The sequence below is a fragment of the Ambystoma mexicanum genome, chromosome 6q (genome assembly GCF_040938575.1).
Source record: "Ambystoma mexicanum isolate Mex_15411 chromosome 6q, UKY_AmexF1_1, whole genome shotgun sequence".
In the NCBI taxonomy this organism is placed as follows: domain Eukaryota; kingdom Metazoa; phylum Chordata; class Amphibia; order Caudata; family Ambystomatidae; genus Ambystoma; species Ambystoma mexicanum.
In genome coordinates, this window is record NC_090937.1 from 881,421,640 (window position 1) to 881,444,147 (window position 22,508).

Genomic DNA, 22,508 nt, shown 5'->3' on the forward strand with positions numbered 1-22,508 from the left:
TCGACCATAACACAGTATTGTTGCTCTGCTATCACCAAGTGCCATTTATAACCCCAATACAATACACCCACCCACCCACCACCCTCATCTCCCCCCCCCCATATGGGAATATAGCACCCCCAATTTGAACACCCAACCAAACTTTGCAACCTTGCATTGGGGAGGGGGGGGGGGGAGTTAGCAAGTAGTTAATGACCCGGGCCCACCAGTGACAATTGAAGAGCACAATAATAAGTCATAATATTACTTTTGTATTAAACAACTATAACAGGAGAATGGGTGCATGTCAACACAACAGTCAAAAAGTGTAAATATGTATATCAAGTAGGGGTTCACTAAGGCCACTAGCGAACGAGTCGTAGAATTCAGGGACGTGGTACTCAAGCTGAGGTTGTGTTAAGACAGTAGCGAGTGGAAGTGGCTTTATACAGCAGTGGAGCATTCATCCAGAAACATCATGGCTTACCATTGGATTCTATACGGAGCTTGGCAGGGTACAGCAATGCATATTTTGTGCCTAGATCTCTGAGCCTTTTGTTCACTGCCAATCCTCTCCTGCTGCACCGCCACAGAGAAGTCAGGATTTATATGAAGTCTGCTGGAGCCCAGAAGCAGCTCTCCTTTCTCCCGGGCGGCTCGGAGGATCGCATCCCTGTCACGATAATTTAGTCAGCGAGCAATGATTGGGCGAGGTGGAGCGCCAGGCCTAGTCTTGGGAGAGAGTGAGCAGTGGGCCCTTCCGACCACGAAGTCTGGAGACAGCCTCGACCCGTTCACTAGTGACCAGATGGTACGCTCTACACATTTTTCCATCCCACCTTCAAGATTATTCTCTGGAACACCAATGACCCTAAAATTATTACGTCGACATCTGGATTCCCGCGTGTCGTTTTTCTTGGTGACCATGTAGACTTGTTTGGTAAGAGTAGCTATTCCAGATGTCAGCCAGGACACATCGTCTTCCACCAGCCCCACTCTATCCTCCACTTCCCTAAGCCTCAAATACGTTTTTTCCAACTTTGCCTTAATGGATCCTATCGTACCAGTGATGCCGTACAATTTATTATTAACAGCAGTAAAGCCGTCTTGCACACAGGCCATCATGTGTTGCATCTCAGTGGGTTCTCTTAAGTCTGACATCTCATCTGCAGTTACACTTTCCCCGGAGGCAGTCAGCAGTTTCGGAGCAGTTTTGCTAAACATATTGATTGAGCTCTACTTCCTTCCAGCCCGTTTGGTCATTGCGGCCTCCAATATTTTCCTGGCTACTGCAGCAGGATTGTAGAATCCGTCGCACGCAGCAGTGCCTGAAGACTATGAGCAGGGAGGATATAGAAAAGAAATATCAACCCTAGCAATCAGTGCGTGGCGATGTGGTCCAAGCGGCAGCGGGGGGTAGGGGACCTCTAACAGGCCTGTAATTTATCAAGTTTAGAGGCAGTGTTGCGCCACCGTAATGTACCAGTCCAGAGGCTACCAAGCAGTTATGTAGCCCAATTTTCAACAGAAGTTAAAACAAAGGATCATGGTAGCTTGCAGTACTCCTGGACACACCCCGCCAGTCAGAGTGACTGGACAGTGACGCCCACCGATTCCAGCATTTGCACACTCAGGTGGGAACTGTAAAATGAAGTCAAATATGCATGGGCGTATAGTGGGTGGTTTCTGGTCTTTATTAGTCTCGGACTGATGAGATACTGACACACTTTTCCTGTTGGCCGTTCAAATTCCTGTCAGATGCCTATATAGCGCAGACCCTCTTTCATTCTGAAAGCCGTCACCATCTTTCTGCTACACGTCTTTATGCCACTGCGGGTGCAAGGAGTCTCGTCCGGCCTCCTCCAGAGTCCCGCCCCAACACCGGCACTGCTAGCAATCAGGAGCCAAAGTCTGGGCTGATTCCACAGCGTGCATAGTCTGTCGGCAGAGGACGCAACCCGCAAGTCCTGGTCTGCAAGAGGATCCGACCAGACCTCAGTCAGCCCTGTTAGGCAAAAAGAAGGGGGGAAGGTGGGGTTTGCAGGCCGTCTCCTCCGATAAGCTTGTACCACCAGGACCAAGGGGTAGCTGTCGCACCCCGGTGCCATGGCGCCCACCATCTTCACCCCAGCCAGCATGCCCGAGGTGTATTACGGTGAGCACTGAGATGGGAAAACGCTACACCAACCCCTAGGCTGTTTAATTTTCAATTGTCACCTCTGAGAAAATGAGGCAGGAGATCATATATCGCCGCACTGGGCACTAGGTCTTTGGAGCTTATACGTTAAGCAGCCATCTTTCTTCACGCGCAACAGCGCCCCCCACCCACGATGGAGGGACATTTAAACAGCAAGGCCAGCTGACAGGGAGGAGCTGGCTGGAGAGGTTGAGTCTTCTCAGTGCTGACCGAGGGACTGCTAGGCCAAAACAAGGTCCGTGGAGCCACCTACCTAATGAGAGAAACGGAGAGAGGCAGACTGCAGAGACTGGTACACCGTGGGAACACCAAAGAAGGGAGGACAGCCTCCTGGCATGCAGCTGTACAAAAGAGCAATGTGCATTGTTGGAACACAGGGGAGCGCGAAATAGGCAAAAAAGATCCACGGGAAGGAGAGGAACCACAAAGCAGAGGCGGCAAGCCTGAAGGAAGGAAGCGGGATGTCAATGAGCCACTGCAGGTTCACCACGGGAGAAGCCATACACGCTACAGTGTGGGAGTTGTGCAGAAACCTCAAAATGGTTGTGCTGGCTCCTGTCAGCGCCATGGCTCAAAATTGCATTTTGCAACAACAAAAATGGCTGCACCATCCTGCCAAGCACCCATCGGGCAGGATGGAACAAAGGGGGCACATTGAAGGAGATCGCCAGTGTGTTCTGACATAAATAAAAGGAAGAAAGTGGAAAAAACAGTGTGGCTTTGCTGCAAAAGCCAAAATTGCCATTGAAAAGAAACCCCTTTATCACCTTTAAAAAAATGCTGCTGTGACGCTAGTTCCCTCTGTTCCTTAAAGCCGCTGGGATTAATAAGCCCTACAAAGCCCTGTGTGTTTCACTGTGCCTCAGCAAAACCAGGCATGATTCTGAATTGACAAGCCTAGTCAAACCAACCCTAAAAAAAAATCAACTAGGAACTTTATTTTGATTTACACGGGAAACTCTCATTTTCTTAGCAAAAGTATCCAAAACTCAGCTGTTCAGAGAGAGAGAGACTAACTAGCTGAGCCATGCTTGCTCCAATGTATCCGTTCTTCAGATCAACTCCAGCATTTCAAGAGAATAACTATAGCTGCAGACAGTGTGTGAATCTGCTGGAGATGAAAAGTTGAATTTAAGAAGGAAGGCCAGCTGCACCACGTGTAAGAAAATGGGCTTTTGCAAACTAAAGAAAAACAAATGCCTGTGTGTTGGAACAGTATACTGGTGAATGAAAGCCTGTCAGTCTTTGGCAATATGAAGGGGTTTGTTGCTGGTGAGACTATATGACATGGGTTATTTTATGCAACAGGCATCAGAAAGATCAGAAATTAAAGGTTAAAACAATAGTGGCTGGAGTTGCGAGTTGAAAAACAGGTTTTCTGCTTGGAGTGGTGGCACCAAAAGGAGGGTCTCTCTCAGCAGATACTGACAACCTCCTGATAATTACGGGGTTGAACAGACTTTCGTCTCTGCTGGGACCCTGACAATGAAGCTCCCAGGGAAGGAATTCTGAAGTGTGAATGGGCAATACAACTTCAATCAAGGGAGAAACCCCCACCATGCTCTGAAGGAAATGACAGTTGGCAGCAGCTGAAGTTAGAGAAAAAAAAATGGACAAAGGAACTGCCATTTGTTCACAAAGACTAAAGTCAGGAATAGACTTTAAAGACTCCTATCTCTGCAGCAAGACTGTGAAAAATTGTAAAAATTTCGCAGTTTAAAAGTGATGCTTTTGTGCTTTCTTTTGAGACATGATAGAACTCACTGACACCTTGGCGACAGAAAGGACAAAGTATTGAGGATAAATAGAAAAGTATACATTTTGCAAACATACATTGCTGTGCATACATCCCTTGGGAGAATGCACATCTGTGTACATAATTAGGGAATTTTAGGCCAAATCTTTCATGCTCAAAATTACCAAAATGTATCAGAAGGGCGAAACAAGGTCCCACAGACTGGAGGATTGGACAATTATGTGCTGCACAAAATATGTAACCTGTGTATATAATTTGCCAAGAGATTGCAATGGTGTAAATGTATGTTTTTGGCAAAATCCAACGGGGTTAATATGTCCAGATGAAGCTCTTCCTTTTCATTCTCTGGATGTGCCTACCAGCGATTCAAGTGGTAAGGTGTGCAGGGGACAGAATTCTAACACATGCACATCAGGGCAGTAACTTAGTTATTAACAGTGAGGAGTGTGCTTCTGGGGTCTTCTGAACAAGCTATGCGGTGTACCCTACTAAAAGGGAGATGGTAACTGGCACTTCATTATGTATTTTTAACCGAAACCTTTGCTAGATTTGGCTGTGTCCGCTTGTTCTATAGAGCCTTTGTTGTGATGCCCTACATTTGCAGGATGTATGATCTCAGCCTTAATCACATCCCTTGCCACATTATTCTCTCTTGTGCTCTCAAGCCACCACCCAACCATCCTACTCTCACATCACTAACATTGTAGGAGCATGTTTCCACTTAATCTAGGAGGAGAGCACCCTGGCTGGAAACTAACGCAGCTATCAGTGACCTAAGAGACACTCCAGGCTGCGGATGCCTGTGAACGCACTTTATAAATGGTCAATATTATGAGACACATTGCAACACTGCACCCTGTTGAGGTGTGCATGAGCGCGTCTCTGCAAAGTGCACACCTACAATAATCACTTCAAGGAGATAATAACAATGTTGTCAGCTAAGGAAAAAAGGCATTGAGATGTAGAGTCATTTCCCACAATCACATGCTTTGGACAGGTTTCCCGTTTCTACAGTTTGTAATGCAGGCCCATTCCTGCTATCTCAACTATAGCGTTAGTACCATGTTGACTTGTAATGCACTATTCTTTATCTGTATTTGTGTTCCAAACCACCAAACCACGTGTCAAATCAAACTTGCAACTAAAATATATGTTTCACTCTGAAAGTGAAAAAGGGACAGTGAGTGTGCATCTGCAAAAGGCGATCCAGTTACAAACAGAAAATGTCGGTCCCCCCGTGTATGTTACAACAGTGTAGTTCGCACACTACAACAGTGTGCGAACTACACGCACTAACCATGAATAACTAGTGAGCAGATGACAAACCTAGTGTGAAAAAATCCACACGAATCCATATGCAACAACGCATTCGTGTGGTGTGTTCAGACACATACAGCAGCGTATACTTTAGCATGGAAGGCATTGATGGCAACATATCTCAGAGGTCTGGATTCAAAGGTGTGTGTGTGTGTGTTATCTCAAAGTCGCATTTCCTCCTTCTTAGGTCAACAGAGCAAGTATACGGTCAAGTAATTGAAACACCTTTTAATGACATGCAGAGAAAAGAAAAGCGGTGGGCCTCTTTATAATGCAAACCCATTCTGCCACTATACTCCTGCGTACTTACTTATCACAAACAGCCAAATATCAGATTCAATCCTATTTTTTTTTATTTGGACACATATCACAGTCTAATGAGTTGTAAACTACACGGCAGGCAGATCTTACCCAGAATCTTTAGGGGTGTAACTTTGATGAGATTCCCACGTTGCAAAGTAGAGAAGTGTATAACTAGTTAACATGGGATGTAACTTCTCAGTAAGAATATTTTGGAAGCCAATCATGTTAACATACTAAAGGCCACTTTTGTTATCTAACTGGATTCGTTCAGTTATACTAATATTTTCTGAAAAATATGCAGGCCTAGAGCTACTGTGCTTTCCTATGGAATATAATAGATTTTTTGCCAGCCTTTTTTGATAAACTAATGCCATTTTGCTACATTGCACAACAGTGAAGTTTAATTTTGAAAATATAAATACATATTTGCAGGATGGTGCAAGCCTGGGGCAAATGGTTGGCGGAGTATCTAGCACTTAACATTGGACAGCCTAATAGATCTCATACCTCTACACTCACCCACATTTTGCGGGTACAACCAACCCTGGACTAAGTTCATACTCACTGCAAGCCCTATACTCCTCTATAGACTTCAATGGACCTGCCAAAGACATTGCTTTTCGCTGGCTTTGGTGTCTGAATAGGTTATGGGGTATGCAGGGGCAGCTTGTCCATAATAGGGCAAGGGGGTGCTTACCCACGAGTACCCATGCCCATAACGGAGGAGCCGCGTTTTCAACTGTCAAAGGCAAACTTGGTGCTCCCATATGGCAGCTAAGAATAACACACCAAGTCCAAAACACTGCAGCTATGCTTTTCCTTGCCCTAGGCCCCCGAGATCATAACACTGCCCTCCGTGTCCATCACTGGTTTCCTCTCGGGCGTTGGTCGACATTCAAGGCTATGTGCATCATCCCCCATGCTCTGTACAACACAGGACCAGAATATCTACAACACAAGCTCATCCCCTACGGATCCATCATAAACCTGATATCAGGCACAACGCTCCTGCTCGTCATCCCGTCTGCCAAATTGATAAGGGTGGGGGATCCTCCTTCTCCATTCAAGCACCCACCATGTGGGGCTCTGTCACTTATCGCATCCCCCGCATGAAGGATCACTTCGCTTTCCGGAGGGCACTCAGGACCTGGCTCTTCCCTTCTGCATCATGACTAACCTGGGCATCCTCTTGGGTGATCTTTCATCCCCAGACAGGTAGGTGTGAGCATCAATGTGTCACACAGACAACAAGACAGTACTAATTCCGCTCGATCTACAAGATAGGATCTGCACTCCTGCATCACAACTACATATCAGCCATGACTCACTGGTACGTATCGCACTCCATCTCAATGGAAGATAACTGTATCCCTCCCATGGTGCTGTAGCTGAATGGAATGTGGAATGTTGGTGAGTGGAGGGAAGGAATGGAATGGGAAAGGGGCAGTTAAAATATGGAATAAAGGAGTTAAGATGCATATGGCGGGCTTGTGTCATTATTGAACATAGTTATGAGATTAATAGAAATACAATTGGTGACGAGACAGTGACTGGAACTCACACTGCTAGAAAAGGAAAGAAGTGGAACAACAGTAACCCATAGAGGTGATCAAATTAAAGCAACTGGTAAAAGAACAAAAGGGCTTATAATGTTGATTGATGATATTGGAAGTCAGGAAGACTAAAGAAATCCAGGAGCCTGAGGAAGAAAGTGAAAACAACCTGTGGAGGTGGCTGACGTGAAAGAGGAAGTTGAGAAAATGGATGACAGGATTAAAGACAAATAGGCGATATTAAAAGTGGGTCGTAATTCAGATATACTCAAACGAGAGAGCAGGAAACCCAAAAGTAAAAGGAAAAAGTAAAGACTGCTGACAAGGAGATGGAAGAACCACAAGCACGATAAGGTGCAGACGGCTGAAGAAAGGCAAAAGTTCATAGTAACGGTAAGCCGCACTGTGCAGCCATCATTTAGACAATCTAAATATTGCAATGTGGTTGATAATATGAGCCAAAATGCGAGTTCAGATGGTGTGCAAGGAAAGCTTTTTTAAAAAAAAGTTAAAGTGGTGTAACTTACAGAAGCGTGAGGCACGGCACTGCGGATGATAGAGCTGTAATGTAGAAGCGCTTAGAGGAAAGGACTTAAGTGCGTGAAATAACGTGCCACCAACTTTGTAATTATAGAGGTAGCTATGACAATGCAGCGTATCAGTTGAAACGAAGTAACATACGGGGGTAAAACAAATGTGAATCCAATGAAACGAACGCAAGAGTAAAGAAAGGAAGTACCAAATGAACGCCCATATGTGCATTTTATCTCAGCAACACAGCAAATTTAAACAAAATGAAGTGGAATTGAATGTTGATGCAACATTCATGGTGCTACGCACGAAGGCAAATAACATGAGGACATTACACAACGAAGTAATCATGAAATAAAAACGCAACTACGTAACGCTATCATGTTGCTCATATAAGAAGAATTAGTGCAACAAAATGCGTAACAGAACAGAATTACAATTCTGAATGTGTGAATGGCCAAAAATATGAAACAAGGCAAAGCAAAGGATTGGACTGACATAGATGTTCAGTGAGAACAAGATAAAGCACAGTTCCAAATTAAAAACTGACACCTGCACTCGCACTGCAAAGCTAATAACGTTGCACTACATCAACAGAGCAAATAAAGGCAAAATTAGGATGCTACATGGGCCAGCAAATTCATTAGAGATTTTGTGACAAAAGACCAGTCTAAACTAATACTATAGTGGACAGTGGTGTCTAGCATATCACATCCAAGGAACTGAATATTTGAAACGTAACGAGGAGTCTAGCCCTAAAATAATACAATGATGCCCGAGCTTTTCCTTGCATCGTGCACAGCAGCATAATGCATATTTACCAACAGGCATCAAAGGTTCGGCCACGGCACAGAAGAATAAATAGACTGTGCACGCATAATTAAGGAAGACTACATATGCAGAGTGGCTAAAGTGCACAAATAGAAAAGCTAAAAGTTTCGTTTCTGCATCAGCCAATGCGACAGCAGTGGGAAGTGAACTGCTCACGAGATAATGAGGGGAGTGCTTCTCACAGCAGTCTAAAGAAAGAAGACAAATGCAGCATGTGCACCATGCACTGTGGTATATAGCTGGTGCATAGCTGAGAGCGACGCAAGAAAAAGCCCCAAGGTCAGTCCCTAATTGCAGCGGTGAAATTGCTACACTTGCACCTGTACAGCACAAGCAATAACAGTGCAATATTTCAGAGCAGGGCAACAACAAACAATCTGTGTCCGCACAAAGGCCAAGGAGAGAAAAGGCTGTCTACTAGTTCAAAATGTCATCTGAAGATATGAATGGAGATCTGAACCCAGCTCAAGACATGTGGGGAATCCCTGTAGCCTCAAGTTTGGTCAATTATCTACACCACCCAAGCTCATTTAATCTTGAGCCATATGATAACCAGGGACGACGCTGTCAAGAGTGGGTAACTGAGTTTGAGGACTTTCTAAGAGCACTAGGAGAGGAGAATATTCCAAACAAATTAGACATATTTATGAATCTGATAGGAAAAGAAATGAAGAGTGTCATAAAGGCATTGACAACGACTGAAGAGAGAACATCATACCAGCTTCTTATTGCTGCTGTAGGTTAACGTTGAATAGTTGCTCCTGACACAGATTATGAAAGATATGTATTTAACCAGTGCACACAGGGGCCACAGGAGACAATTGCACAGTTTCTGTTGCGATTACAAGAGAAAGCAACGTATTGTGAGTTCGCAAAATTTGATAATGAAGAAGCAATCAGGCTGAGGATAATTGAGAGCTGCACATCATCGGAGTTTCAAAGACATCTTCTAAAGGTGCCCCTCCCGTTGAAAGATGTTCTGAAATTAGCGAGAACGTATGAGAGAGTTGAGAAACAAGTGGCCAAAATGGAAAGCAGGGGGGAGTTGGAGACACTAGCTGGCATCAGAAGTAATGCACATAAACAGTCCCGATACTCAAGCATGCTCTGTCAAGGCACATGGAATAGTATCAACAGAAGTAGACCGCAAAGATCGTGTTATAGGTGTGGATTGGATTTCCCACACAGAGGTAGATGTCCAGCTTTTGGTCAGAGGTGTGTGAGATGTGGACAGAGGAATCATTTCTGGATCACGTGCAAAGAAGAGGTCCCAGTAGGTGGCATGATGAGATTTCCAAATGCGAGATCGTACTGGGAGAGGGAGAGCATACAACCTAGTGCTAGTAGCTATGTGGAAATGCGTCAGTCCCAGCTGGGACGTGCCAAAGCAGTAAAACCAAACCAAAGAAAAGATCTAGCCACAAAGCATTTTGAAAATCGGGGAGGGGCATGGACATGAAAATGGACATGGAAGGAATGTGGATTGGATAACTCACAAGAGGAGAATGGAAGAAAATCAGATGTCAGAGGGTGAGAGTAAATCTGTACTAAGCAGGCAGAAGCAACGAAAGAAGAGGGGTTCAGCCATGAGTCAGAGTCATCAATAGTCATGGCTGTCAAAAGACCCATAGTGTCTGTTGTTAAAGAGGATGGTGTAGTAACAGGGGGGAGCGAGAATGCTTTGCTCTTTCATGCAATGTTCCAGGATAGGTTGGAAGAAGAAATAGGGAGAATTGAGGAACCTGTTGGTCTCATGTTACAGGATGACTGAAATGGAGAACTGTATGCGGAAAGGAGGAGTGAAGAACCTGTTAGTCTCCTATCACTTAAAAACTCTGGACATTCACCACCTTGTTTGTTCGGCAGTGGTCACCCTCAAAGGACTATACGTAAGCCTATACGCCTCATTTAACACATGTAGAGGTGATCCTGTCAGATTGATGGAGAGAGTGAACTTCTATGATAAGCAAGGGCGAGGTGTTGTAGCTGAATGAAATGTGGAATGTTGGTGAGTAGAACTTGGGAAGACATGGAATGGGAAAGGGGCAGTTAAGATATGGAATAAAAGGAGTTAAGATGCGTATGGCCGTCCTGTGTCATTATTGAACATATTCATGAGATTAATAGAAATACAACACATGGCATGGTCATCAACCCACATACATCTGCTATCATTCACTACTTGAACTCATATCGCACATCACCACTGCCACCAGAATGCAGCCAAGTCCCACAAAACAATTCAGTCTAGCTGGGTGCATAATCAGTCTCCTGGACTCACAATACTCTCCCAACAGCCATCACAGCACCCAGCCACAAGCCAGTTCTCCATGGTTCACTAGCAGGAACTTAGCCACCCCTACCTACCTTTGTACTGACTAAAATGTACAGATGCATTCTAAAATCCTCTCATCAATTCTCATACCTTGGTCCTCCAAGGGCGTTCCCCCACAGCGCTTTGAGGCCATACCAATGGCATTAGGCACTATACAAATGCTGTATAACATAACATAACTTAGATGTCAAGTAAAAAATGTCATGCCACAGCAAGAAAAGGCTACATTGGCTACACCAAAATGCCAGTATAGCCACGTAATAACACTTATCGTGCTTGCTTTATCACAGATGACCAGTAAAAAAGTCTCTCCCGCTTCCCCAAATCAGCGTCCCGGGCTGGCACAAACCCAACACAAGCACTCGCTTATTCATTCGCTCAGTCAAACACACATTGCATCATTCACTCACTCATTCACACAGCATTCACACAGCATTAATTTCAAACAGCATTTCCACAGCAGTCACTCATTCATTCTCTCACTCAAACATATATTATTACAAAAGGAATTGTATTTCACAGTTGTTGGATTCTGGTTATGAGCTATGCAGAGGTGCACACAACATTCAAACAACATTCACAAAGCTTTCACATAGTAAGCTTGATATGTGTTATTACGTGGCTAGACTGGCATTTTGTAGGTAAAATGCCAGCCTTGCTTTATCATTGATAAATAAATCATTACAAGTGTTATTATGTGGCTAGACTGGCATTTTGATGTAGCCAGTCTAGCCATGTCCTACTGTGGCATTGCATTTTTTACTGGGCATCTACGATGAAGCAAACATGATAAGTGTTATTACATGTCTATTTTTGGCCTACATTAGAGCAGCCAGTATAAACTTATTTTCTTATAGTGGGATGGCATTTTTAATTTCAAAGCCAACAGGAGTAAATTTGTATGTGCAGGTACTGGCATATATTGGCAGAGCCAGCTTGGAAATGTTTTCTTATAGTATCATAACTAGCACTGTGCGGAAAGGAAACAGGAGTATGTTCTTTCAAGGGAATACTCGAATATGGAGGTGCAGCCAGCAAGGAAATGTATAGGCATAGCCATGCTGAAGTTTTTTTATACATGCATATATTGTGGGAAAAGGCGTCATGAAAATGCGTCGGGAAGTGCTATATTGCACTGTTGATGAATTGCATCTATTGGCTTTTTTCATGAGTTATGACACAAAACTGATTGAAAACTGGGTGGCATTTTACCCAATTATTCACGGAAAATATTATGTATAATTAAGTATTTTAACCTGTTTTTAAAAATAATTCCCCGGCAGACAAACCCCACCAACTCCCTCTTGGCTGGTTCGGCTCTTTTGCTACATTCAATCGCTCTCACATATTTGTAGCAAATATTTATGTCCATCTAATTACAAAATTCACCAGCTGCCACTGGAAGTATACGTTCTACAGATATGGGACTGCATTGCAACAAAGCCTTAAGTATTGCTAAGTGGGCCCAAGGCATTGTCTGACACCTCCATCCAACCCTGGCTGTTCATTCAAGAGCAGATGGCATTTATACACTTTTAGGGACTATCACGTTACTAATTACTTACTATATATTGTGGTTTCTGAGCAGAGCTATATACTTTTTGTCTTGTATTTATATGAAGAATAGGGATGCAAATTTTGACCACAAAGGACTAACAATAACATGTTTACAAATGACGGAGGAATTGCTGTGGAGGGGGGGTGGGCTGTACAATGGCCCAAAGATGAGAACAAGTAGTGAGCCAGTTTATAAGGTTGCAAAATAAAAGTTGGACATATTCCAGGGACCAAAAAAACAGAAATAAAATATATATATACATATATATACAAAAACAAGTGACTTACAAAGGTAGCATTAACCTGTGAGGGCAAGTGCTTCAAACTAAGGAAGACTACATAAAATGTGACGAATTCCAGGGTATTGTCACTGCTCCCATGGGGTGAGCCACTTCCCATGAGGCCAGGGAGGTGAGGCCGCTACCCGATAGACCTCCTGGGGGTGGTACTCAGCAGGTGGATCTCATGGGGTGGGAATCCCTCCATGGGACAATTTATGATAGTCTTGGGAGAACATGGCATTCACCCCCTCCATTTGTGTCCCCTCATTCCACTCACCCCACTCAGTTCCCTGAGATCCCCCACACATCAATGTATCTCTGTGGAGTAGAGGACTTCATTCATACAGATCATACTGGGATGAGGAAGAGTGAGGCTTACCTAGGTGGAGTACATACAATCACTGAGACAAAGAATATCAGACAAGCATGTATTAGCCCACTGCAGAACCAACACATGAGGCACATTCTATTAGAGGCAGGCCCGGCAATAAAAAGCAAGGAAGCACTCTGTACCTTGCCAAGCCAGCCCTGGAGGAGCAAGGAACCACGCAGCAATTCCGTGGATGAGAGACCAGAGAAGAAGAGAACAAGATGCTGTCAACGAGTGAAAAGTGGCTCCAGTGGCTCCATGGTGCAGGAGCCTGTCAAGTGACAGGGAAAGACAAAGCCCAACTGGCAAAGCCAGAGCAAGCAGAAGCCGCGCAGCCAAGGACCCGAGAGAGAGCGTACTGCTGTAGAGCTGCCGAAAGCAGGACGAGGAGCGCAGAAGCAGTACAGAAGCCCCGCTCTACTCCCAGAACAGACCGGAGACTGCAACAACATTTGCTGAAGGTACGGAAAGGGTCGGGCCGGCTGGTGGGAGGTGGAGGGCACCAAATAGATTAAAGAAACACTACCAATATCCAGAGGAGCAGAAAGGCATAGTGAAAGAACTATAAAAGCTAAAACCAACTTTACGCAATATCCTATGTAGAATAGTACCTGGCAAGAGAGTACATCATGTCTGTTCAAGTGAACATTGACTGAAGCAGGAGCAGAGGGCCCTCAGAAGCAGCACACCAGGAGCTGTGACCCATATGAAATCAGGGAGCCCTGCCAGAACAGCATACAATGGTCTGGGAGCCACATGAAGTCAGCAGGGCCCACAAAAGCAGCACACAGGGGTCAAGGACCCACAAAAGTACAAAGAAGCACACAGTCAAGGGGCTGTGGCCCAGAGCAAGTCGGGGAGATCCCCAAAAAATGTAAAGGGGTCTGGGACCCACACAAAAGAGAAAAAGATTGCAGGACAAGTCAGGAAGATCCTGAGACAGCGAAGAGGTGTCTGGGACCCGAGTAAGAGAGAAAAGAAGGTGCAAGAAGGTATAGCAAGGGGTTAAAAAACCATTACCAAAAGAAGAGACACTTACTGGAATGCTAAAGTCTATAGTCAAGTCTGGCAGGATAGTGAACCAGAATTGGCATTGCAGTTGTGAGCTGGGGAAGGAACAGGGGAAGAGTACCCCTGCCTTGATACTTAAGTACTGTGTTTTGTATATGTTTTGAAGAACATTTAAGATCAAGAACCTTTTAAATAACCACTCATTGTGTTTTCTCATGAAGAACGGACCATTTGAAACCTGTATCCAGAACGAGCAAAGCCTCCTTCTGGATCAACAAGATGCACAGTTTTTCCTTTCTTAGTCAACAGATTAAGGGACGGAAATAGGTTTGGACATAGGATGGCAGATATTTTACTTTACTGGACATCCTGACAGAGTCCTTAGTATTTTTGTTGAGGTAGGGCAACACCTCATAGAAATAGGGCAGGATAGGTTTTTTCCTTTTCTTTTACATTTATATAAATAAAAGTCTTTGCCAACAAACATGCCACCACTGTGTCAGGCTCATACTTCTTCACCCCTACAAAATATACAAAATTACATTACTAAGCATCAATGGGGGCAGTGGTGAGATAAGGTAGGGATGGCGGGGAAGAGAGCAGGGGGGGTCTCCCTTTTTAGCAAGTAAGTGCAGTTTGAGCCAATCTTTGAAGAGATCCATAGTTGGGCTGGCTTTGAGTGTGATGGTCAGCGGGTTCCAGTGGAGCAGGGAGAAAGAGCAGAAGCGGGAGAAGGCATGGGGGTTTATGGAGCAGTGAGGATGAGTGCAAAAGAGGATCAGAGGGAATGAGATGATGAGCAAAAAGAGTTCCAATCAGACAGATAATGAAGAGCAAGAGCAGTGGTCTTTTTGTAGATTAGGAGAAAGCACTTGAAAAGGGGGTGGTTGTGAATGAAGGGCCAAGCTTCATGCTGTGTCAGTAGGTAGAAGTGAGGGAGAATCTGGGTAGGTTGTCAAGAGTGCGGGTAGCAAAGTTGAGGACTTTATCTAGAGGGAGGAAGGAGTAGAAAGACCAAGAAGTAGGTTTGAGCAGTAGTCACCTTTGCTGAAAACAAGGGTGGAGATTAGAGATTTTGTACAGTTGTTGGTAAGAAAAGGACATATTTTTCAAACATTGAGAAGGTTAATATGAGCAGCACAGCCAGTGGCAGTGATTAGCTGCAGTCGGAGGCCACAATCAAAGAGGCTCCGAAGGTTGTGATATCCATGACCTCCTTGTCCATCTTCCTCACCACAGTCCTTATTCTCAACACACTAAAAAACGTAGCTCAACGCATTTTTTCAGCTCCACCCTTGGGCTTGGTATAAAAGCACATCTGACTCATTGAGTCTTGCTGTTTTGTCTGTCTCCACTGGAAGCAAGTTCACTTGTGCCCCCTCTCCAGCATGTCAGAGGTAAATAGTATTGTTTGGACATGCCTGTGGATAGCTTTCGCTTGTTACCATATTTGTCTCTTTATGACATTCACTGGGTATTTGGCCTAGAGAAATAAGATAGCTCAGCGGGTTGAGCGCTCGCTGCTGCGATCTGAGCGTGATCTGTAGGTCGCAGGTTCGAATCCCGGCAAGGCCAACTCAGCCTTTCATCATTCCGAGGTCGATAAATTAGTACCAATTTCGGTTGGGTGATATTATATGTTAATATGTGCTCTGTAAAGCACTTTTGATTAAGGCGATATATAAATAGCACATCATTAATATGAACTGGGCATTGCTGACATTTAACATATTGAGGACTTCTCTCTGCATGTCAAATTATTTTCATTCTCAGAAATATGCTATAGGTTTATGCTGGACAAGCTTTGTGTCTAAAAGGTGGTGTTTGTGCATCAATGGTATAGCTACCCTGTTTTCTGTGACCTTTCTGGCATAACAGAACTGCTGGCCAAAACCCATCACCTGCTCCTCTCCACCCCCCCTTACATTTTTTCCATTACATGGGGCTATCTGTTAGAATATAAAACTGGGACCTCAGTAGTTCACAGCAGCGGTCTAGGCAGTTTCCATGAGCAATAGACTTACCAAGAGACAGGCCTTGCTTGGCACACCTGTTCTCTTGTCAGGGGCGTTGCTGGGGGGGGGGGCTAAGGGGGCTATAGCCCCTGATCTTTTGGTTGTAGCCCCGGATAGAATCTCAGGAGCTACAGCCAAAAGACTAGCTAGCCCCCAGTCCCAACAGTTCCGACATCAGCTTAGCCCCAGGGCTTTTCCAGACCTAGCAACTCCCCTGTCTCTTGTGCTTCATATACATCTCGAGGGTCCATTTCTCATTCAGAAACAGGTACTGCTGGGCAAACTGTTCTCTGGAACCTATCATAACTTGCTTCCTATTTTTTTAATTATTTATTTGTATATGGTTCTAGCACAAACCTTTACAAAGAAGAGAACCACAAAAAACATACAACATTAAAACCAAATTATACCTACAGAAGTAAAAATGAGAGTTGACCTACTAAACTAAAATTAGAAAGATACAAAAACACACTTTTCCACCATAAATACATTAATCAGAAAAAGCGAACCTAAAATTCCAATGGATTGCGTCTACTGCTCCAAAAAAACATTATTGCATTATTTTGCAAATTTTTAAAACCAGAACTATCGATGCTGTTAAAGCTACATTAAATCCAGAGACCAAATAATCCCAAAAATATTCTGCCCCAATCCCTTCCTCACGCGATAAAAATGTGCTGAACAACAACTTTCGGGATGCACATGTTCCCTCACACTCCATCAATAGATGCCTTAGTGTTTGGTTAGGTGGAATAACACATACATTGCACAATCTTGCAGCCTTATCTGCCTGTTGACGCCTTGACAGAACTTCTCCACAATGTACCAAATTTAGCCTAATCCTAATAAAGTCCTTCCTTACTATCCTATCAGGGAACTTGAAAAGATAACGGGAGAGGCAACCAATTTTTTTCCCCCCCCAAGAGGAATGGGTTTGCATATGGTGTTTCTCTTACCTTTGCGATGGTCTCTATCCAATCGCTTAATTCAAGCTTATGTTTTACTTTTTAGATTTATTTTCTCCAGCAACACCTTCACCCTTTTTTCTAGGTCAAGCAGCATAGGTGACTTTGATTATTCCAGCTGGAATCGAATGTCCCCATATCACGTTGAGCTCTTTCCAGTAATAACCTCCCTATAAAGTGAAGCTAGCTTCCAGTTTGCCATGCAATCTAACGATTTGAGGCTGAGCTCAAATCTGAGGCTCCACCCCGGAGTGCATGAAGGCAGGCCCAGTGACTTCTTCCATATTCGGCCCTCCATTGAACTCCGGTCTGAAGACCAAAGAAGCGGCTTTGTTTCCAACCCGTAAAGGATTACAGGGACTGCTTTTAATAGAATTTTATTAGCAGTAAAACTGAAAACTTACAAAATTTAGCATTTAGTTTTAGCATTTGTGAGGCCAACTGAGATGCTTTTAAGGCCACATCCACTTCCACTTTATGGCGGGCTGGTGAGGCATAGATGTTATAGCCCAAATACTTCACAACCTCAACTCTTTGGATCAGTTGGCCCCCAAGAAACCAATTTGAAAAGTCTATCTTCTTCTGTGGGTGCCTAAAGACCACGACTCTTGATTGAAGAGGATTGATAGTGAGATCATTGCATTCTACATAATCCCCTAACTTTGTCAGGAGTCGCTTCAGCCCTATGGCTGTTCTGTCTAACAGCACAATGTCGTCCGCATAAGCCAGCCAATGGACCCTCTTTCCATTTAACTCCGGGTTGGCCAATGCAGACGGCTCCAAAAAGACCCCATGTCTGCTAAGAAGAGGTTGAAAAATAGTGGGGGCCCCCAAACAGCCCTGCCTGACCCCCCTCTCAACCCTGATGGACTCTGACAAATGGCCATATTCATCCAACCTGTCTCTTAGAGAGGTATCTTTATGCAATTCCTCCAGCATGGCTAAATACGAAGCCGGCATGCCCCAACTCTTAAGTTTGTTCCAAAGCAGGTTTCTATTAATCTGGTCGAAAGCTTTGGATAAGTCAACCCAGGCCCCATACAACGGAAGCGACCCCTTAGTCATCGTATGCTCACTTGCCAGATTCAATACTAATCCATTTAGAGCCGTTGACAGGCCTTTTCTGAAGCCAGTCTGGAAGCGGGACAGAATTGTCTGGCGGTCAACCCAAGCTGAGATTTCATTTAATAACGGCTTCATGAATATTTTGCTTTCAATGTCGAGCAAAGCAATTGGGCGGTAGTTTATTGCTGCTCGACGATCCCCTCCCTTAAAGAGAGGTATGACCAAAGCTGTTTTCCAGTGTGTCGGAAAAGTTTGGCTCTCCAAAATCTCTTTGAAGAGGCAAAAAAGTAATTGGGACCATAATTCTGGCTCACTTTTAAGAATTTGGTATGTGAGGCCATTGGGCCCACTGCCCTTGATGTGGAGGATTCAAGAATTAAGTCTTTAATGTCCTCCTCTTCAAAGGATAGTGTCCAAGGCCCACTTGACCTATAGCTGGAGATCTTACGCCCCGAATCTCTGAAGGTTTTGGGCAGGTGCTCCACCCACCCTGCCTCAGGGACTAAATTACAAAGAGAACTATTGTCACCCGATTCTAACTGGCCAAATATTGACCAGAAGTTCCTGGAGTTCTTTAGGAGCTCTAGCATGTGTTCCCCGTCTCTTTGCATCCTGGCGGCTCTATGATTTCTCGACCATGAATTATAATTGATTTTAAAGCTTTTAGCCTCTACTGTAAACTTAGCTAGATCCAACCCAGCTGATTTTAATTTACGTAGAGAACTTCTCAGTTCTCTTTTCCTTTTTGGGTCTCCTCATCAAAACAATGCAAGTGCTTTTGTGTAAATCTACCTCTTGGAGCACCTGGAGCCGCGGTAGTCCTCAAAAAGTGCGTAAAGTTCGCTGGCGGACATTGCGTCTTCCAAATAAACCTAGGGACCTTTTTCAACTGGGCGTTCACTCCCCGGTACTTCACAAGCCTCATTTTCCCCTTGAGCCCTACAAGGTCATGTTGACCTGTACCAATAGTGAAGTTGGGAGGTTAGTGAATGATAGCTCCAATCTGCAGTGGTCACTCCCACCTCCCTGTTTTATCACTAGGGAAGAAGCGACCGAAAAGAGGGATTGAGATAGGAAGATATAATCCAAAACCGATGATGAGTTTTCTCTATGACAGGTCATAGAGGGGCCCACCTCACCCTCTGACTTCCCACTTACCATACTCGGGTCCCAAGATTTCAGAAAACTCAGCCAGATATTCCAATTTTTTGAGATTTTACGAATAGGAGCTTGCTCCAGGGCTCTTCCTATATCTACTCATTCTGTGTTTAGGTCCCCTGCTAATATAATATTAGTCCCTCCTGGTTCCAATTTAATTCTTTCCAGCAAAGAATCCAAAATTGCTAGAAAAGCGAGAAGTTCTGGACAGGCTGGGGTTCCAGTATATGTTGACTATCGTCCACGGTAAGCCCGAGGTATCTCGTTTTGGGAGTATTCTGCAGGACTGGATTCCAATTGAGTTCTTAAATATCGGGATGGCTTCTTTTATTGTTTGATTTTTAAAAGCCATCAAAAGACCTCCTGAAGGTCTACTCATTGCCTTCTGCAGAGCTGATAGGCAGAACATTGAGAAACCCTCTATACTTATAGGATTTACTAACCAGGTATCTTGTAATAAAATGATGTCGCCAAAATCAAAAAAGTAGTCTCTCATTCCTCTAGCCTTAAAAGCACTGGGACCCTGCATGCTCCAACTTACTACATTTAGTCCTTTTTGCCTAAAGCTGCTAGGGACCTATACCCAACTTCACTAGAAACTGGGAGAGTATTTCTGGAAGTAATGTTAACGCATCCTCCCTGAGCCTTAGACCCAGGAGATCCCTCCCATCTCCCCCGGGCTCCCTCGTTTGCTGAGCCCCCCACCCCATCTGTGGACCCAATCATGTTGCCACCTTGTCTTGATGGAAAGTATTCGCGCTGCCTCCAGACTCACTGACTGAGACTTGGAGGCCATGTGTTTCCAACTACCTTGAAGCATTCAGAATCGCTAATTTTGCTCTTGCTGAGGTGAGTGAGATTTCTACAAAATAAGGATCTTGTGCTATAGGAAAGGAAATATTCTCAATATCTTTAGATGAAAGGAGGTTCAAATCGTCTACTTTCTTAAAAATCCCCAAAATCGATGTTCTATTCGAGGACTCGTGCTGTCTGGTATTTGTAATAAGTCTTAACCAGGCCCTTTGAAGATCAAAGTCCTTACTGTACTCTGAAGCAGACATTGTGACTTGACTTACACTTGCATATAGCTCCGTCGCACAATCTGATTTGGCAGATTGTAATATTATCGTAGACGATTTCCCCTGACCATTCTGGATGCTAGGTGTTTTTACACTGACCTGGATTGAGGGGGTATTTGGTGAAGGACCTCGACTTTTTGGTCCAGCCCGCGTTCTCATTTCAGTTTTTCCACCTGCTGCTAGGAAGATAGGGGCAATCTTCAAATCTGCTCCAGTCTGTGTAGCCCCAATTTTGGAGCTCTCCTGAGGTCGCTTGGATACCGAAGATTTCTTCTGTAAGAATATAGGGGCCCATTTTACACTCTCCGCTGTATTTCTCTAGATTGTTTACCGACAGCTGGGCCTGCATTCAGTCCCCTGTTATTAAGAGCTGGATTCAATGGCAACAAATTGCTCCTTTGAGAATCATTTCCCTGCAGATCCTGCAGCTCTGTTTGTAGGCCTACGCTCACTCTTGTTGCTTCAATACTATTGTCCACTGAAGGGCGATTAGAGGTGGTCCGTGTTGGTTTTTCCCACTTTACCCATACCCTTTGTTTTCAAGGGCAGCGTAGGAAGATTCAGTGAGCTACATACAAGCACCAGAGTTCTCCCTTCAGAACATTTGGAGCTCGAATCCTCTTGTACTACAATCTCTTCTACTTCAGGATCAGTGCTACTCGAGGCGATGCTCCCAGTTTTTGTTTTTTCCCCGTCTTTTGTGGTTTCTCTTTAACCTTAACTGAGGGGTTTTAGATTTCTTTTTCCTTCCTGCTTGGTGTTTTCTTAACTTCCTGCGGCCTCTGTAATTTTGCAAGTTAGCTGGTTTCCAAAGGGATTCAGGGGCCAACTGCTTTTCTGAAATGGTCTCTAAATCCTTAGAAGGGATTTCTGCTTGGTTTCCATCCCATCCTCGCCTATGTTCGCAAGTCTTAGGAACTCCTCCAATGTAGATTCCGAAAGAGGAGTATCATCAAAACATTGATTTGAGACATGACTCCCTCTTCTTTCTCTTCATCCCGTAGCTGCCTGCATTTCAGAAGTTGAATCATTTCCTCTAAGAGACCATTCCTTTCCACTTCTGCCTTTGCTGTGCTGAGGCGGCTGACCTCAGTTGAAGAGAGGAGATGTCAAGACCTTGCTTGACTAACTCGAGATTCATTTCTCTGAGGGAGGAGGATAAATTGTTGTAATCGCTGAGCCCAACCCCACTAAAGAAGACTCGCATTTAGCTGTCTCATTTTTGAGCTCCAATATTATTCCTGCGTGAGCCTGCACTTCTGACTTTAAGAGTTCAAACACTGATACTAAAGAGTTAAGTATGAAGTTCAAAGCCTTAAGGGTCCCCCCTTTCAAATAATCTTTGTCCACTGGGGACCCTTCATTAACACAGCCTTCCACGGACCCATGTTTTCCTAACGCAGCTTCAATGCAGAGGGCTTCAGGATCAAAGAAGGACAGATTTTCTGCTCCAGCGAGTGCCAAAGATTGAGCCTTCTCTGGTGTCACTGCTGATAACTGGCCCTCTAGCAGTCTATTGTGGTGCTTGGCACTACCCATGGAGTTTCAGTTTCACTCTTCACATCGCTTAAGCTTTTGTCCTCTTCTTTCCAAAGTGTACTTTAATTTTCCTTTGGATTTGTGTTGTAGTCACCGTGTATTCCAACCCCAGTTTCCAATGCTGTACTAGTTCAGAGTCAGCATTCTGCCTTATTTCACCTTCCTCAAAGTGGCTATTCTGCATTGGAGCGTGAACTTGAGCCTGAATTGATTGAATGCAATTTCTAGCCAAGAGGGCTACCTCTGCAATGGAAGAAGAGGGGGTTCCAGTCGTTCCATCAACTAGGTAAGACCCATCTCCCTCTGCACCCTTTGCCTTGTCTATTGTCGCTGTACTGCGCAGTTTCATAGTCATGACTGCCTTAGAGAACCTTTAATATCTTTACTTTTGCTGTTGAAGTAAAAGCATATGGACTCTTACACTAAGGGTAGTTTGCACAACTGCCAGTGCTCACATTAATTTAAACAACACTGTTGCCCGAATTACTCGATCACTATTGCAGTGCTATGTAATGTGCTGATTTGGGAAAGCTGAGCACGCTAAAAAAAAAGAATTGTTCCTCCCACAAGCTTCCAAGTCACTTACGGTGGCTTAAAGCTTCTTTGCGTGCTCCATTTCACCTTCCTGGTGAACTTTCTTAATAAGCTCATATGTACTCCTCATTG

At 44.3% G+C, this 22,508-nt stretch overlaps 1 protein-coding gene across 4 annotated transcripts in view; it reads right to left on the minus strand.

Moving 5' to 3' along the window:
- The window catches only part of MFAP3L (microfibril associated protein 3 like), a 317,911-nt gene that overhangs the window by 72,903 nt on the left and 222,500 nt on the right, over nt 1-22,508 (minus strand). Inside the window, exon 1 of one of the 4 annotated variants that reach the window (XM_069631411.1) lies at nt 7,633-7,712. The exons of the other annotated variants lie outside the window; for them this stretch is intronic. The gene's annotated coding sequence lies outside the window, so the exon portion shown is untranslated. Of the gene's footprint in view, nt 1-7,632; nt 7,713-22,508 lie in introns of those variants that run through there. 4 annotated transcript variants of the gene reach the window in all.